This window comes from Callospermophilus lateralis, unplaced genomic scaffold (assembly GCF_048772815.1).
Source record: "Callospermophilus lateralis isolate mCalLat2 unplaced genomic scaffold, mCalLat2.hap1 Scaffold_109, whole genome shotgun sequence".
NCBI classification, from domain to species: domain Eukaryota; kingdom Metazoa; phylum Chordata; class Mammalia; order Rodentia; family Sciuridae; genus Callospermophilus; species Callospermophilus lateralis.
This window is the reverse complement of record NW_027511135.1, coordinates 3,476,532-3,489,820: the sequence shown is the minus strand read 5'-3', so window position 1 is coordinate 3,489,820 and position 13,289 is coordinate 3,476,532. Positions and strand designations below refer to the sequence as shown.

Genomic DNA, 13,289 nt, shown 5'->3' with positions numbered 1-13,289 from the left:
GTCACAGGTTATTAAATCTCCATGGATTCGGAGGAATCTCTCCTTCCTGGAACTCAAGAGTGCAGGCCATTTAAAGGACGATTGCACTAATCTGTGTCTTCAAGGTCACTGAAATCTGACTGAGATACCGCGTTGCAAATGGAAAAAAGATTCAGCTGGCTGCCTAACATTTAGAGCTAAAAGCAGCAGCAGCCCTTTCCAGGGAGGAGAAAAAACATTTATCTTTCTGTCCTCGGGAGCAATGAGTTTGGCATGATGCTCTCAAGGGTTCAGTGAGATGCTAAGGTGAGTCTGAAACCACATCCTGATACCAATTAGTATGCAAATGATCACCATGAAGTGGGGACAGGGAAGGAACCTGGCGCATATGTCTGATGAATCCCCCCAGTATTTCTGAGCGAGTTTGTTATTACATGGCTTTCTGGTGGAGACGTTGACCGTGGCGCTGGAGGGACCCGTCCCAGCCGAATTATACGCCTTGACAGCCAAGTGATACAGGGCGCTGTCTTTTAAATTGGTGATTTTGGTCGATGTCTGATTGCCCACTGTGTGAATTTTTCTAGCGTTTTCCTCTTTGTCGTCGTGTCTCCAGTATTTCACCTGAGAAGATAGAAAGATGCTGGAAATCCGACCCACAGGGGACATTTCCAATGTTATCAGGTAATCTTTTTTTTTTTTTTTTTAATGACGGAGTTAATTTTCTATGACCAATTTAATGAGCAAAGATTTCAGAACAAAGAGATTTGCATGTTCTGAGAAGTTACCCATAAAATTAAGAAAGCCTTCTTTTTTTGGTCTTTGGCTTTTTAAAAATATATGTATATTTTGTTTTTTGCGTAGTAGTAGAGGGACACAGTGTCTTTATTTTATTTGTTTCATCTTTATATGGTACTGAGGATCGAACCCAGGGCCTCACCCGTGCTAGGCAAGCACTCCATCACGGGGCTACAGCCCCAGCCCCTGTTTTTGACTTCTTACTGAGAAGCACTGTTGGTTGTTCTCTGTCTTTGCTTTGAGCTCAGGTGATGCTGGGTAAATCAGACCTGAGCTCATAAATGCTTAAAATTGCATATATCCTGAAACACCCCCCTAGAGTATGCCAGGGACCAAGGATGGTCTGAACATTTAGTGCTTTCATTAATTCTGAGTCAGACGCCGGGTTCCTAAAACAGGCAGCTATGAATGGGAATGGAGGGCAGTTCCCGTCCCAGTGTGTCCTTGAGACCCCAATGAGGGGTACAGACCCTGGGCACACGTGCTTGCCTACCTCATAACCTTCGATCCGTCCTCTATTCTTCTCCAGGGGGGAGGCCCAGAAAACTTCAATATCAGTCACAGAAAGACTCCTGGCAAAGATACTGGCCGGTGGTTTGGTGGGTTCTGCCGAGAAAGGAATTCAAGTTCTTATGAATCAATCGGCTGCATGAGCACAAACTTCTACAGACGATGTTCATTATAAGGTGCAAAAAATCCGTGGTTCTAGAAAGGTCCTTAAGGATGCCAGGCAAAGCCTCATTCTGTAGAGAGGCAATGACTGACGTGTAGCGGGTGGTGGTCAGGAGGAGACCACTCCAAAGCCTTTGGGTTTTCAGTTTGGAGGTGAGTGGTATGGAAGGAACCCAGAACTGGTTTAGTTCAAGGTTTTTCAAAGCCAGCAATTCCTTCAAGGTGGGACTTTTTTTTCTTTTATTTTTCTTTTTTGGTACCAGGGATTGAACCCAGGAATGCTTATCCACTGAGCCACATCCCCAGCCCATTTTATTTTATTTTTTTAAATTTTGAGACAGGGACTCACTAAGTTGCTTAGGGCCTTGCTAAATGGCTGAGGCTGGCTATAAACTTGTGATCCTCCTGCCTCGGCCTCCTGAGCCACTGGGATGACAGGAGGGCACCACCATGCTTGGTTGGAACTTGCTTAATGAACACTTGTCATCAGTAGTAATTCTAGTCACTGGATTATGAGAACATAAGAGAAAAGGAAAAAAAAAAAAGACAGTCACCTGCCTTCACTAAGATTCCAGAGAGCTGGACGGACACTAGTTTAGCTTCATGCTCTGGATCTCCATGCTCTTGGACAAGATTTAGCCACGGTTTACCCAAGTCATTTGCGCTCTCAGCTAAAAGGACAGGCTGGACCAACTGTTTCCCAAATTTCAGTTATTTTATTTCATTTTATTTGGCAGAGTTTCAGCCTGCGTATTGTTTGTATATGAATCTTTCCTTTTGATGGTCTATTTGAAAGAAAAATCAAGCTTAGCCTTGTTGGCAGCAATAACACTCACGACGTCTTGCATTTGACGGGATGGCTCTATATTTTTTCTAATGCAGCTGAAATCAACGTGCCTCTTTGAGTCTTTGAAAAGTTCGTGCGATGTCATTTACAGTCATCTTGTGTACCCCCACCAGAATGCACTCCACCCTCGAGGCCATGTTGAACAAGGAGACCTCCATCTGCCTGGGATAATCGAAGATTCTATTGATGCATTCATGAGTTCAGCATTTACTAAATGTCCGACACACAGGGGAAAAACAAAGGACCCATCCCCAGGAAACACAGGTGAGTACCTGCCACCAAAATATTCAAAATCTGCAATAGAGTGGGGTGTGAATTAGAATAGAGGAACGTTCGAATACTATAAATATGACCACTAGAAATGAACTGGGAGAAAATGGAGTTATTCCTGCCCTGTCCTGGCCTGGGGAATCAGAGAGAGGCCTTGGTTGTTCAAGTGGAGGCTTAAAGGGCCAATATGAATTCACGAGGTGGGCAGGACAGGGGACGTGTTGCGGCATCTGGGTAAATTCAAAGGATGTGGTCGGGGCACAGAGAATGCACGGAAGCCTGGGAGGGCTGAGGCAGGCGGAAGCCAAGGACAGGTGACAGAGGCCAAGGAGAGGTGACAGAGGCCAAGGAGAGGTGACAGAGGGCTTCAGAACTTAAGGAATGGTTTCTCTCTGGGGGGAAAGACTTGACCGCATCTTCACTAAGTCCAAAGTAAATAGCTCAACTTCCACACGTTTCAATATGGTCCCATTCTGAACAGCAAAACAGCAAAGAGAAGCTGGAGGTGGTGGTGCACGCCTGTCATCCCAGCAGCTTGGGAGGCTGAGGCAGGAGGATGGCGAGTCCAAAGCCAGGTTCAGCAACTTAGTGAGGCCCTTAGCAACTCAGTGAGACTCTGTCTCTACATAAAATACAAAACAGGGCTGGAGGTGTGGCTCAGCAGTTAAGCACCCCTGGGTTCAATCTCTGGTACCAAAAAGAAAAAAAAAAAAAGAGAAGTACCCAGCACAGATTATAAAAACAGAAGTGGTGTCAGGAAATGCATGTTTCTACTTTGCTATTTGCTTAAGGAGATAAAAATATAATTTAAAAAAGCAATGACGTAGATAGGTAGGTAGATTCAAAGAGAGATGAGATCTTAAGTGACCGTTGGAATCTGGGCCCTCTGCGACAATAACGGACAGCCATGGACATGGTTTTATATGCAGTATTTTTATATACATCTTTTGATAATGAGCCACATTTAAAAAAAATGATACCAGGGATTGAACACAGGGGTGCTTGATCACTGAGCCCCATCCCCAGCCCCATTTTGTATTTTATTTAGAGACAGGGTCTCCCTGAGTGGCGTAGGGTCTTTGTGAGTTGCTGAGGCTGGCTTTAAACTCGAGATCCTCCTGCCTCAGCCTCCCGAGCCGCTGGGATGACAGGCATGAGCCACTGTGCCTGGCACGAACCACATTTTTTTTCACACGATACTTTTCTCAAATCCAGATGCGCCTTTGATCCACGTGTTCCGTATGTCCTAAACTGACAGTCCGGCCTCCCTAGAAACTTGAGCGTTGAAGAAACATCAGCTTTGTCCAGGAAACACACAGTGTACCTTCTTCTGCAGAATACACCAGGGTGGTGGGGCTGAAGGGTCCTTCTCCCTTGTTGTTGAAGACACCCACTTTAACCTCGAAGGGAGAGAAGGGGCGCACGCTCTCGTTCGTGAACACGTATCTGGAGGCGTCAGCCGAGGCCAGCACCGTGATCATCCAGATCATCTTCCCATGGGGCCGGAAGGCTACCACGGAGCCAAAGCCTCTGCTGTTCTGCAACTCCTCGGGCACCCTCTGGGAACGAGAGGAGGTGGTGGCCTTCAGAAATCCCAGCAGTTTGATTCCAAAGCCAACACCCAAACCCGATTGTCTACCTTCTTCCCTTCTCTGCTTCTTACGATTATATCAAGTTTTTTTTTTTTTTTTTTTTTTTTTTTTAAATTTAGGGTGGGCCAGTAATCTACCTAACATATTCAGGAGGTTGGAGATTGACAGCCGGCTTAAAGCACTCAGTGAAAATCTGCAGGGGACCCTTGGGCTCCGAGGGTCACTCCCAACTCTGATCTTGAAAGGAGATAGTTGGGGGAAATGCCACGTCCCCCCCCAGCATCTCCCTCTAGTGCCAAAGTGTCTTCACTGGGCCAAGGGACCTAGACCATCTTGGCCTCTCAGGCAGGACCTTCCTGCTCAGAGGAGAAGAGCTCAGCTCCAGGGTGGGGGGGGTGAGGGATTGCTTCCACTGCTGGGGCTCGGAGGAGAGGAAATGATTTCATTTTTACAGCCACAGACTAGAATCTTTCAAAAACATTAAAGGACCCTTTTCTGAAAGTACCTCGCCTTCTCTCTCAAAATCAATTTTTTAATAAATTGGTGACTAACCTTCCTCCAGGTTTTTTTTTTTTTAATGCCTCCTAATCCAGCAGCAAAACCAATTGCCGGGCTGAGCTAAATCTCTGGCCGGCAGATGCTTTAAATCAATTGACCATGTAGCAATTCAGGAAGAAAAAAAAACCCTGGTTTTCTCTGAACCTTTTTCTTTAATTTCTCTCTCTCTCTCTCTCTCTCTCTCTCTCTCTCTCTCTCTCTCTCTTTCTCTTTTTTTAATAACTTGTGTTGGCTTCTCTTTCCTGATTCTTTTTTCCTGAGATGAATCAAATGAAAAAAAACTTGCCTGCACCATGGATGGGCTAGCACCTTCATTTCCTGCTACCCATTAGCTAGGGGAAAGGAAGCGCTGGTACTTGAATGGATTTTAGCGGCTCAAGACAGGGGGGAAGGCTTCCCAGCTACGTCTGAAAGAATACAATGGCCCAGACCAATGCCCTGTGGTGTCATTTATCTCCCAAGTTATAACCAGTTCAGATTTGCTTCCTCCACCACCGCTGACGTTGGCCGGGGTGACTTCAGGAACTGCATAGGAGACACAGAACAAGTCATGTCACACAAGCGATGGCAGATGACTGCTGGGGAAGCCTGGTGGCTTCCTGGTGGCTCACTGCCAGCCAATACTCGGATACACACACCTTCAAGGAGGTGAAGTGTACGTGGCTCTCGTAGCTCTCAGTTACCTGTTTCCCATTCAGCAAGGGGGCATGTCTGACCCGTGGGTCAGCTGGATCCCCAGAGATCCAGGGGTTCCAGGGAGGAGTAAAGAACAGAGGTGCGTGCATTTCCAAGCTTGGTGAGGTGTTTATTAGCCACGTGGTGATAACACAAAGGGAACAGGGGACCCTCTCTGCTCAGGCAGAGCTTACAATCCAGGTGGAGGGCAAGGGCGTGGGGGGATCGTTTATAGAGCCAATCCATGGCACAGTTCAGCAGAGACAGAATGAAGAGGAGCTGAGGTGTTCTGCAGCAGCAGGTTGCTGGACGGGGTGGGCTAATGGCTTCTCAGAAGAAGGTGAGCTTTGAGCTGGGTGCTGGAGGAAGCGGTGAGCAGAGGGTGACCCCTGGCTCACTGTCTTAACCTCTTTGATCCCCACTTTTCTCTGTAAAAGAGGGGGAAATTGGGCTGGTTTCCTCCCCAGGATTGCTGAGTGGAATTAATTCAAGTATAATTTTGCAGGGAACAAAGGAAGCCTCGGGTTAGCTGGGCTATCATGACGTGACTGCAAGACTTCAGGCAGAACTGTTCACAAGGTCAGGCTGGGGTATATAACTGGACAGTGGGGGGTGTGTCCTGGTTAAAGTCAAGGACCTAGATTTAGATGGATTTTGTTTGTTTGTTTGTTTCTCTTCCCTGAGAGTAGGGTCAGATTTCTTATTTGCTTAGGAACATTGCTAGTGCTAGTCCTTCAAAAACCATTCAGCTTATCTCTACAAAGACAACCCACGTGGGTGCACCACTTCACAGGAGAGAAGTCCGTCCCAGATGAAGAGGTGTTCTCTCCCTCTGCTCAAACTGTCTCCAGATGTTCTAAGTCTTAGCTCCTGGGATGGTTTAGACCCCAGGAAAATTCTAGAGGAACTTTCTGGAGACATTTTTTTTTCCTTTGCCGTCAGTGATCTCTGTGAGAGGATGTCATTTCAAATGTGGGTTTGGGGATTTATTTTTAATAATCCCATTAGGATCTTGGTGACCTCTGAACCCGTGAAGAATGACTTTTTTTGGGGGGTGGGGATGAGGGATTGAACTCAGGGGCATTCAGCCACTGAGCCACATCCCCAGCCCTATTTTGTATTTTATTTAGAGACAGGGCCTCACTGAGTTGCTTAGCACCTTGCTTTTGCTGAGGCTGGCCTTGAACTTGCGATCCTCCTGCCTCAGCCTTCCAGACTGCTGGGATGACAGGCGGGCGCCATTGCACCCTGCAAGAGTTGGATTTTGAAAGCGCTTCTTGCTCTACCAGCGAACCCAACGTGGAGGACCCAACTGGTGATCACAATTCACTGCCTGCCCAGCTCACCTCCTGCTGGCCTGATTTCTGATCTTTTAAAATCGTTTCAGGGGAAGAACGTGCTAATACACAGACTCCTCTGGCGGGAAGAGTAGTGAAGAATTGAAAGCCCCTCCAAGGAGCAGCTGCTGCTGGAACAGTTGAGGTCAATCCCAGGGGGCTACTCACGGGCCTCTTCTGTCCTCCGCTTCTCCGAGGGCCGGCTGGGCTCCCCAATGCCAATCACGTTGGCTGCGACGGTACGGAATTCGTATTCGACCTAAGGGTTCAAGCCCACCACTGTCGCAGTGAATGTCTTCCCATCAATGAGTTTTGGGACTGCAAGATATCACAAGATGAGGTGGTTTCGCAGGATTCCCAGAAAACAAATAAACCAATGCAGATCCCATGTTGGGAGGATAGGAATGTCCATCTATCCATCCGTCTGTCATGCATCCATCACCTCATTCAGGGCCTGGAAGGTGGTTTGATGGTGGCTGTATAAATTGCTATTAAAGAGAGTAACCCCCGAGCTCTGTTCAACTAACACACTCAAATCAGATGCCAGCAGATGACCTCATAAAAATGCAAAGCCCTCCAAGCTTGAAGCTACCTGACCGGGGCTATTCTTAGGATCACCTAACAGGTTTTCCTGCATGGACTATATAGGCAAGCTTTCCTTCTGACAGCTATCCAATGGGTCAGGTAAAACTGTTGTGTCTGTTCTTACAGAATTCTTACTGCGCCCATTTAGCAGAAGCTGTAGAGAGATAGCAGTCAAGGCTAGAAGTCACTGCCTACCTTCCAGATGCTTCTAAAACACTCCCGGGACTCAACAGAAACTCAGTGTTACCACGGAAACCTGTTTCTGAGATTCGATTAAGCTAAAATGAAAAAAAAATAAGAAAGTAGGGGTTGTTCAAACCAACAGTTTATATAAATTGCATAAAATTGGGTCCCACTACATTAAAACATGGAGACCAAACAGGCAGCCCTCGGGGACTATAGAAATGTGAAACTTTCTTGCAGGAATTACTCGTTCATCCAACCTTCTGCTCAGATGAACCTAAATTTAAAAATGAGATACTGACAAAGGTGTAAGAATTAGGACCCCAAAGCAAAATGATTATGAAACTTTAAGAAATATAGGGAGTAGTATATCATAATTATAGAAAATTATAAAAAATTATTTAAAAAAGGAAAGAAGGTGAAAATATTACTGCCACTAAGGATAATCCGGAAAAAAAATTTATGCTAAAATTTGTAAGATGATTTTAAATATTTCACACCTCTTCATCCCCAAATCTATCCATCTAAACTGAGAGGCAACAGTTCAAAAGGCTCCTAGAGACTGCTTTCTGGAAAGTTATGCAGAAGCTTTACTAAGACTGGATTAAAGCCTGGCATATTACTGAGGCCCTAAGCAACTCAGTGAGACCCTGTCTCAAAATAAAATGGAAAGAAAATAGGGCCAGGTGTTGGGCAGAGTGGTGCACACCTGTAACACCAGCGGCTTAGGAGGCTGAGGCAGGAGGATCGTGAGTTCAAAGCCAGCCTCCGCAATAGTGAGGCACTAAGCAACTCTGTGGGACCCTGACTCTAAGTAAAATACAAAATAGGGCTGGGGAGGGGCCTCGGTGGTTGAGCACTGCTGATTTCAATCCCCAGTAAAACTCCCTCCCCATCAAAAAAGGCCAGTGTTGTGGCTTAATGGTTCAGCGCCCTGGGGTTCAATTCCCAGCACCACACACACACACACACACACACACACACACACACACACACACACAAATGAATGAATGAATGGATGAATGAATGAGTAAATAAATAAATAAATATATAGAAAAAGGTGAGGGATGTGGCTTAATGGTTAAGTGCCCTGGGGTTGAATTCCCAGTACCAAAAATAAATAAATAAATAGAAATAAGGTTGGCACAACCCACGGCTTCCCAACCTACCACAGTGGTACAACGATGATTTTTAAGGAATACACAGATGCATGCAATTTTTTTTTAATAACCAGTTTTAAATTCGTTAAGGAGCAAAGAAAAAAAAAACAGTAACAGACCTATCACTTCACAGATACTATTGCTTAAGGGAAGCAAAAAACAACAAAACAAAACAAAACCCCAAACCCCAACAAAACATGAGTTGTTATAGAGAAAACTAGTAAGTCACTGACGGCCACAGCGGGCCGAGGTCTGGGAGACCTGGCCACACTGCATCATTTGCAGTTGACCCTGGCTCCTGCCCCAGTTGGCTGTCTGTCCATCTCGCTGTGCTGTGGAAGTCTCCGAGAGACACCAGTACCCAGCACCCAGCACCCAGCACCCAGCGTGGTACCTGTACTGACTGCCTGCCATCCCACGGAGAATGGAGTCCTGGCTTGGATGACATACATGGTGACGGGGCTGTGGTTGTCAGGCCCGGGTCTCCAGGACAGCTGGGCAGTGGTGTCTGTGATCTCGTCTACGGTCACGGCCTCTGGGGGACCCGGAGGACCTGGCAAAGAGTGAGACTCCAGGAGTCGGATGAGTATGGCAGATGACCTGGTAAATGACGCACCAGACGGCTGATCCCCTCCCCGACTCCTCACTTAACAGATCCCTTATGACCACCTGCTAGGGGTTGGGACCTGTGCTGGGCTCTGGAGCTACACAGATCAAGGAGGCATGCCCCTGGCTTCCAGGGGTAATAATAAGGAAAGCCACCACACAACCAGAGCCTTACAGGAGAGTATTTGTCCTGATGCGAGGAGAGAATATCGGGCCACCTTAGGGTTCAAGTTCATTCCTCCATTCATTATATACATGTGTGGGTTCCTCCTGGGGGTCATGGGCACCACTCTCTGGGGACACGGTGGTGACCAAAGATAGACAGCTCTTCCTGGTTTCGTGATTATTCTCTGCTGAAAAGGGTCCTTTCGGTCACCAAGGATGTGGATTGGAGCAGAACTAGCTTTAGAACTTTGAGGGTCACTGCCTTGCTCTGTAAAACTCTGCTACCTGGGGATGACTAACACCCTAGCTCCTCCCATGTCCTGGAGGGCCACACGCTGGTGTGCAAGGGGACAGCTGTGAATAGGGGCAGCGCTCCTGAGTCACAGACTCCTCTTTCTTCAAAGCAATGTCAGAACTGGGTGAGCGTCTGAAGGTCCTCCTTGGTCCTCTTGGCAGGTCACCGCTGTGTTTTTCTTCTCACCCCTCCCAACACTCGTTGTTTCTGACCAAGCCCTTAAGCCCTTAAGGAGGGGAAATCAGACTTACATGAAAGTGTGGGAATGATAAAGAATCAGAGGAGTGGAGAGCAACTGGCAGGAAGACTAAAGAGCAACAGGCACAGGGCAAAGACTCAACCAGATGCATCCTATTTTCCAACGGGGAAATTTCCGCCCAGGCAGAAACAAGACTCAACTGAGCATCTCAGGAGAGACGGGGGTCGTCAGGGGATAGGATGACACATCTCGTACCCATCTGACAAGTGGAAGGAGATACTCCTAGGAGGGGTTTGCTGATCTCCAGGAGAGATCAACTGATTGCCCTCCCCAAGTACCACTGGGCCATGTCCCAGGGACAGGGAAAAATAAGAGACCCCACCCAGAGGGTGCAAAGTCGGATTCAATTTCCCCCAGACTTTGCCCGGGGATTCACCGCTTCTCCCTGTAGGGGGTGCCCTAACGTCCTCTTTCCTTTTGAAATACACCATCTTTATAGATGCACGGATGACACCAGATTTATCTTCTCCTTCTAATTCTTGGCTAAGGAATCTGGAAATCTGCTCATGGAAACTGATCAATTTTCCATGGTGACATTTCAGCCTGTCCACCTAATGTCACCCAGCTGGGGCTGAGGCAACCTTGGGTCTTGGGGATTCTTATTAACCAGGTGAATCTAGACAACAATATCCTCTTCTTCCTCTCTCTCCTTCACCTCTTCTCTTCCTTCCTTCCTTTCTGTTATGGTTTAGACGTGATCTGTCCCCCGAAAGACAATCAGAGGGGGGATGATTAGATTGTGAGAGGTGTGACCTGATCAGTTGGGCTAATCCACTTATGTGAATTAAATGGGTGGTAACTGTAGGCAGATAGAGTGTGGATGGAGGAGGTAGGTCACTGGGGTGTGCCTTTGGGTTTACATATTGTCCCTGGTGAGCAGAGCACTCTCTCTCTCTCTCTCTCTCTCTCTCTCTCTCTCTCTCTCTCTCTCTCTCTCTCTCTCCTTCCTGGTCACCATGTCTTGAGCTGTTTTCCTCCCTCAAGCCCGTCTGCCATGATGTTCTGCCCCACCTCAGGCCTACAGCTGTGGATCTGGCCATCTTTGGAGTAAGACCTCTGAATCCAGGCACTAAAATAAACTTTTCTTCCTCTAAATTGTCCTCCTCCGGTCTCTTTATCATAGCAATAAAAAGCTGACTGAAACACTTCCTTCCTTCCCCTCTCTTCCTTTCTGGATTCCTCAACCTAGCCCTTCCATCCTTTGTTTCTTTATGGGTACTGCTTCAATGGCCTTCAGAACCCAAAGATCACAAAATGGAAACGTGTTCCCTCCACACTCCTCAAATATCACCACGGACGGGAAGTATCTGACACCACCATGGGCCCCCATGTGTAAGAAGGAAATGTAGAGGGTAGTAAGAATTTGACCTTTGGAGAAAAAAATGGTATTTTCAGGACTTTGTTTATTTTTCTTTATCTTCCTGACCCCACCCCCACCAACCTGTGTAGTTATGACCTGAAGGAATGTTTGCTAACTTTTGTTTTTAGGGAAGTTGGGTCTCTTTCAAAATGATGACATGTGCAACTGTCCGTCCTTTGAGCAAAATGATAACATGGTCAGGGGTGCATACAAGTTGTTGTTTTTTTTTTTTTGTGACAAACAAGAGCAGAGGGACGGTTGGGTTGAGGCTAGTGTCTGCTGCTTGCTCAGGGGTGGCCTTTGAAGGTGCTGCTATGGATTGAGGAGAGGGGGAGACCCAGCCCTCAAAGCCATACTCGATTCAAACATCAAAATCTCTCACAGGCTCCTGTAAGGGTCTCTCTACTGTAATGTGCAGAAAGTCTGCCAGACAAAGCAGGAGGAGATACGATAAGAGATCAGGGTTTAAAATGGCATATTAATTTATTGGCCTTATTAGCTGATTAGAACTAGATTTTCTTTTAGGCTGCATTTGCAACTTCGATGTTATTCTCTGTGAAATGAAGTATACAATATCATTTAAGAACTTCAAGTATTACTGATTTAAATATTTGTCAGTCTAATTTATTGACATTTAAACGGCTGATCTGAACATTATCCTAATTAAATAGAGGATAAATCTCCAGCAATAGAATCCTTTTGTCCCTAAGGAGAGAGCAGATCGACTCTGGTATATTTTTTTTTTCTTTTTAAGTAGCATTAAACACGTTTCTGTTAAGATATTCTGTGGGCAGATCAACCTAAGTTATAAGATATTTTTTTCCCTCTTATCTGCACCATGACCGAATGATTTTTTTTTAAAGGCAATTTAAAGGTAACCAAAGCATACATGAAATAAATGCTATTTTTCTTTAACCTATCTTTAACCTTAGCACTTTTAAGGTGATAATTCCTACACATCTATCTCCCTGTCACCTTCTACCTAGAGGATACAGCACAGAATTGGAGGTATTTCCCACCATGCCTTGTTCCCTGGTTCACCCTGCCTCCAATGCTGATCTCCTGGGTCTTTATTTTCTTGCTCTCGAAGCTCCACCTGAGCTCAGCCAGCTGGCTAAAGAGGGTTCGACACCTATAGTTAGGAATTCTGACCAAGGTGCTGCAAGCCAAGATATTATTTTCATGTTCTGGGTTGGCTTTATCTTGATTTTTATTTTCTTTATTCAATTTTGTTTATGGTGCTGGTGATCCCACCCAGGGTCTTATGCATGCTAGGTGAGCCTGCTTATCCCTGACCTACCCTCCTGACCCAGTTTTTATTTTTAATACTTTAGAAAATCCCCAGCATGCACCAGCCTGATTCTGGTATGCACACTGGTTCACCAGTACTTTAATTTTTATTTAAAGGTATTTCTTGAAAATCCACTAAGCGGAACTTGGATCGGGCCCTGTGGGCATAGCTTAGCTTAGGTCCAGGTTACATCAAGTTGGCGACACTCAAGAGATTCGCACAAATGCTAGTTTTTGCTATTCACCTCAGCTTATTCGCTACATCCTAGGCAACCAAAGGGGTGTTTCCTGTCACCCCTAAAGTGATATTTTAAAAAAAAACCAAACTCAATTAGTTTTACAAGAAAAAAATGAATCTGGTAGCAGTCTGATATAAACTTCTTAAACTACTGTTCAAATAGCCGGCTGCCCAGAACACTATGGGTTAGCCCAGAGGAGACCCAGAAAGGCCCAGGTGAAACCCCTTTGGAGACTATTGGCTTTGGTTAACCTTAAGTCATTCTAGGAAATCACAGGGACCCCAGCTGCCCTAATTTGGGGGTGCTTGCAGGCGTCACTTTCAGTATAAAGAAACTGGGCTTGCTTGTTATAGCTTCTGACATTGACCCAGGAGGAACTTCTGAAGACTTCTGGGGACTGGTGATATGTAGCTCACGTCTTT

The 13,289-nt window shown here is 46.1% G+C and overlaps 1 pseudogene; it reads right to left on the bottom strand.

Annotated features, from left to right (window-relative positions):
* LOC143386335 (contactin-4-like) overlaps nucleotides 1-13,289 on the bottom strand; it is a 67,752-nt pseudogene that overhangs the window by 11,443 nt on the left and 43,020 nt on the right.